We start from the raw sequence: 6,000 nt of genomic DNA, 5'->3' as shown, positions 1-6,000 counted from the left end.
AGTGGGGACACTTGAAACGCTTGTGCAACTGTTAAACCTGAAATGAATTAAACATATTGATTGAGACATTTTGGAATGCAACGACTTTCCTGGATTGATAGGTCTATGTGACAGTTTGGAGCCTGTCAGTTACAGGCTATATTTATATAGACTGTATCTCTAATCTTACAAATGTATCGGGCTACATTGGATCCAGTCAAGCTCTGTATATATATCTCCAAGGGCCAATTATACATGACAGAAGCAGAGCACACTGGAGAGTGCAGATAAAACCACTTTAATACAGAAAACATTTACATTGTACCTGCATACAAGTGAGTTGATCAGTGCCTATCACCACAATCAGCTCATCCAAAGGTGTACCATATTCCAGATGTAAATTTAGTTTCATTGAGAAGTTGACTATGGAGACTTTTCCCCAATTGTTTGGGATTTTTACAGCCAATATGTAAAAAAAACAATTTTGTGTAGTTTCACAATAAATAAAACAATACTTATAAAATGCAGTCATGGCCAAAAATACTAGCACCCCTACATTTCTGTCAGACAATGCACCACTTTGCCCCAGAAAATTGTTGCAATTATAAATGTTTAAGCATTCTCATGTTTATTTCTTTTGTTTGTATTGATATGAGACAAAAAAATGGAGGAACAAAAAGCCAAATCTGACATATTCCATGCAAAATGCCAAAAATGGACTGGACAAAATTATTTCAACCCACCATAGTACATAAGGAAAACTTGAAATGTACAATTTGTCATGCAAGACCCCAAGCGTTTCAGAGTCATAATGCTCCTTCTTCAGGGATATTTCTGCATGAAGGATAGTTTAATCTATGGAACTGAAATTGCAATTTTTGAATAAATACACTATCAATATACAGATATATGTAAGTATGCAATACTCACACTAGAGTGAATATAAGGTTGAAACATCAGCCGTAGCATAAAAACAAACCACATGACCATCACTTCCCCACTTGTGTCCCCTTAGGGTCCCAGCTTCCTGTGGCTCATCAAACAGTCTGTCTAAGTGATAGGTACGTAAGGGAGGCTGCATTAATGTCAGTCAATACAATCAAAAAAAGATGTAAAAAGGAAGTAACTGCCAAACACCCACCAATTGCTCTTTATGATAGATGTCTGCACAGATAAGGTCCAAAAGCATCCATCTAAGATGACAGTTAGTATTGGATGTTGGAACAGAAGACAGTTTTCTACAAGAGAAACAAAATGTATATATATATCAAAAGATTCCTTTAGAAGTATATTAAAGTAGAGACATATATTTCAGTGGGGGGCATTACACAGAGGCTCCCAAGTCACAAAAACAAACATATCCACCAAGTCAATATACTCACCAAAATGTAATCGATCTTATTTGTTTTGGTGTTTTGGGTGCCTGTTTAATGCCCCCCACTGAAATATATGCCTCTACTTTAATATACTTTCAAAAGAAAAAAAAAATATATATATATATATATATATGTGTATATTCTTGTAGAGAATTTTCTTCTGTTCCACTATCCCAATACTATTTATCATCTTATATGGATGCTTTTGCACTTATCTGTGCATACATCTATCATAAACAGCAGTTGGTGGGTGTTTCGCAGTCATATGATATTAATGCAGCCTTCCTTATGTACCTGTCACTTAGGCGGCCCCAGTGACTGTTTTTAACTCTTCACTCACTATAGTGTGAGTATTGCATTCTTATGTGGATACATTGATTTTAATGCATCGTGTACATATATATTGATATTCTATATATTATAAAATTGCAATTTCAGTTTCATAGATTACATCACTGTTTATGCAGAAATACCCCAAAGAAGGAGTTTTATGACTCTGAAACACTCAGGATCTCGTATGACAAATTCTACATTTCAAGTTTTCCCTATGTACTATAATTGATGGTGTATTTGTATCTATATGAAATAACAACAGCAGAGAGACATATTTTATAAGTTTAGTTTTATTTATTGTGAAACTACTAAAATTGGTTGTATTTTTTATATATTTGAGTATTTGCTCTGGTCACAGTGTGTTAAAAATCGTAATAAAATAAATAAGAAAAAAAAAGATGAAAACTGAATTAATGAAAAACAATTTTTTTTGTACTGTCACCAGTTTTCCTGATCACCACCACACCAGTTATATGATGATGCTGTACTGTCCTGATTCTTCATTTTTAAAAATATCAGGACAAAAAAATTACAACTTCAAAAAACTCGCCATGCCTCTTACTAAATACCTTGAACTGTCTACTTTCCAAAAAGGGGTCATTTGGGGGATATTTGTACTGTCCTGGCATGTTAGGGCCTTAAGAATGAGGCAGGCTATTAGTACATCAGGAATTATTGATTTTCAGATACAGTGCCTTAAAAAAGTATTCATACCCCTTGAAATTGTCCACATTTTGTCATGTTACAACCAAAAACGTAAATGTATTTTATCAGGGTTTTATGTAATAGATCAACACAAAGTGGCACATAATTGTGAAGTGGAAGGAAAATGAGAAATGGTTTTCAAATTTTTTTACAAATAAATATGTGAAAAGTGTGCCGTGCATTTATATTCAGCCCCCCGGAATCAATACTTTGTAGAACCACCTTTCGCTGCAATTACAGCTGCAAGTCTTTTTGGGGATGTCTCTACCAGGTTTGCATATCTAGAGAGTGAAATTTTTGCCCATTCTTCTGTGCAAAATAGCTCAAGCTCTGTCAGATTGTATGGAGAGTGTCTGTGAACATCAATTTTCAAGTCTTTCCACAGATTCTCAATTGGATTTAGGTCTGGACTTTGACTGGGCCATTCTAACACATGAATATGCTTTGGTCTAAACCATTCCATTGTAGCTCTGACTGTATGTTTAGAGTCGTTGTCCTGCTGGAAGGTGACCCTGCACCCCAGACTCAAGTCTTTTGAAGACTCTAACAGGTTTTCTTTTAAGATTGCCCTGTATTTGGCTCCATCCATCTTTCCTTCAACTCTGACCAGCTTCCCTGTTTTTGCTGAAGAAAAGCATCCCCACAACATGATGCTGCCACCACCATGTTTCACGGTGGGGATGGTGTGTTCAGGGTGATGTGATGTGCAATGGTAGTTTTCTACCACACATAGCGTTTTGCTTTTAGGCCAAAAAGTTCAATTTTGATCTCATCTGACCAGAGCAATTTCTTCGACGTGTTTGCAAACTGGACTTCTTATGGCTTTCTTTCAACAATGGCTTTCTTCTTGCCACTCTTTCATAAAGGCCAGATTTGTGGAGTGCATGACTATTAGTTGTCCTGTGGACAGATTCTCCTCTTGGTTGCTTTTCTGATTAATGCCCTCCTTGCCCGGCCTGTCAGTTTACGTGGACGGCCATGTCTCGGTAGGTGTGCAGTTGTTCCATACTCTCCATTTTCAGATGATGGATTGAACAGTGCTCCATGAGATGTTCAAAGCTTGGGATGCTTTTTTATAACCTAACCCTGCATTACACCTCTCCACAACTTCATCCCTGACCTGTCTGGTGTGTTCCTTCGCCTTCATGATGCTGTTTGTTCACTAATGTTCTCTAACAAACCTCTGAGGGCTTCACAAAACAGCTGTATTTATACTGAGATTAAATTACACATAGATGGACTGATTAGATGATTTCTTAAGGTAGTTAGTCCCACTAGATCTTACTTAGGGGTATCAGAGTAAAGAGTCTGAATACTAATGCACACCACACTTTTCAGATATTTATTTGTAAAAATTTTGAAAACCATTTATCATTCCTTCCACTTCACAATTATTTGCCACTTTGTGTTGGTCTATCACATAAAATCCCAATAAAATACATTTATGTTTTTGGTTGTAACATGACAAAATGTGGACAATTTCAAGGGGTATGAATACTTTTTCAAGGAACTGTATATACGATAGTTTGTGGTTTCTATAACTTTCCTACAGACTAAATAATAAACACTGATTCGAGTTATTTTCAACAAAGAAATGTAGCAGAAAATATTTTGGCCTAAATTTGATGAAATTTGATTTTTTAAAAATTTTTACTGGACATGTTTAATAGCAAAAAGTCAAAAATATTGTTTTTTTTTCAAAATTGTCGATCAAAAATGCACAGGCGATCAAATACCACTGAAAGAAAGCTCAATTTGTGGGGAACAAAAGGACATAAATTTCATTTGGGTGCAGCGTTGTGTGACTGTGCAATTGTCAGTTAAAGTAACGCAGCGCCGCAACACAAAAAATTGCCTGGTCAGGATGAAGGGGGGATCCTCAGGAGGGCAAGTGGTTAAAGTCAAGATCTTTCCTGAACCTGGACCAGCTGAGTGATGTCAGCTGACGGGGTTTCAGAAAATGGGTCATAGGAGTGCTGAACGAACTGCACTACTGTGATTCCCAGGAGAAGTAGAGCCAAACGAGCTTTACTCCTTTAATAAACCCTTAAAAAGAAAAAAATATGACACTCACCTCAGTGACAATGTAGACCAAATAAGGGAGAGCTTTGTTCATTTTGCGTTCTGTCTCTTTCCATTTTCTCCTTCACTGATTCTACCTCAAGTGCGACTCACAAATCCTTGCTCTTCATCATCTGAAATGCAATCAAATAATTCATTACTTGGATAACTTAGTAAAACATGTCATCTGTACAACAGAAGACCCCATTTCTGTGTGGAAGAGGGATAAAAATAAAATTAAATCTGCAGCCTATTGGTTCCTTTCCCCTGCATTAGTGGCCAAAGTAGTGAAAGTTACCCCGCTGCATTGGGGATCACCTACCTGATTACAAGACTTTATTTACATAGTTACATTGTTAGTCTGGCTGAAAAAAGACAAAAGTCCATCCAGTTAACCATTAAAAAAAAAGTTAAAATCCTATACCCACAGTTGATCCAGAGGAAAGCAAAAAACTCAGCAAAGCATGATCGAATTTTGCTCCTGCAGGGAAAAAAGTTGCTTCCTGATCCCCCGAGAGGCAATCGGATATTCCCTGGATCAACTTTACCTATAACTGTTAGTATCCAGTTATATTCTGTGTATCTAGGAAAGAATCCAGGCTTTTTTTTAAAGAAATCCACCGAGCTGGCCAGAACCAACTCTTGAGGGAGTCTATTCCACCTTTTCACAGCTCTCACTGTGAAGAAACTTTTCTGTGTTTGGAGATTAAATTTCTTTTCCTCCAGACATAAAGAGTTCCTCCTTGTCCTCTGTGATGACCTCAGGGGGAATAGCTCTACACCCAGTTCACTATATGAACCACTGATGTATTTATACATGTTGATCATATCGCCCCTAATCTCCTCTTCTCTAGAGAGAATAAATTCAGTTCCTCTAATATTTCCTCATAGCTGAGCTCCCCCATGCCTTTTATCAGTTTAGTTGCCCTTCTCTGTACTTTCTTCAGTTCCCCAATGTTCTTTTTGTGAATTGGTGCCCAAAATTGAACTGCATATTCCAGATGAGGTCTTACTAATGATGTGTACAGGGGTAATATGATATCTCTCTCTGGAGCCTATACCTCTTTTAATACAAGCGAGGATTTGGTCGCTTTAGAAACCGCAGCTTGGCATTGCATCCATTATTAAGCTTGTGATCTACCAGAACTCCCAGAACCTTCTCCACCATTGATTCCCACAGTTGTACCGCCCCCTAGTATGTATGATGCATGCATATTCTTAGTCCCCAAGTGCTAACCTACATTTATCAACATTAAACCTCATTTGCCACATAGCTGCTCAATTAAACAGTGCATTGAGGTCAGCTTGTAAATTGGAGACATCCTGTAAGGACGTTATTCCTCTGCACAGCTTGGTGTCATCTGCAAAGACTGAAATGGTATTTTTAATCCCAGACCCTATATTGTTTATAATTATATTAAAAAGTAAGGGTCCCATCACTGAACCTTGGGGTACACCACTAACAAAGCTAGACCATTCAGAGTATCTCTCCCTTTCTACTGGCGCATTCCCCTTCTCCCTAAAGCACGCACACATCACTCCCATA

The sequence above is a fragment of the Staurois parvus genome, unplaced genomic scaffold (assembly GCF_062004578.1).
Source record: "Staurois parvus isolate SC_StPar_1 unplaced genomic scaffold, SC_StPar_1.0 ptg001624c, whole genome shotgun sequence".
NCBI classification, from domain to species: Eukaryota; Metazoa; Chordata; class Amphibia; order Anura; family Ranidae; genus Staurois; species Staurois parvus.
The sequence above is the reverse complement of the archived record's forward strand: the minus strand, read 5'-3'. Positions refer to the sequence as shown.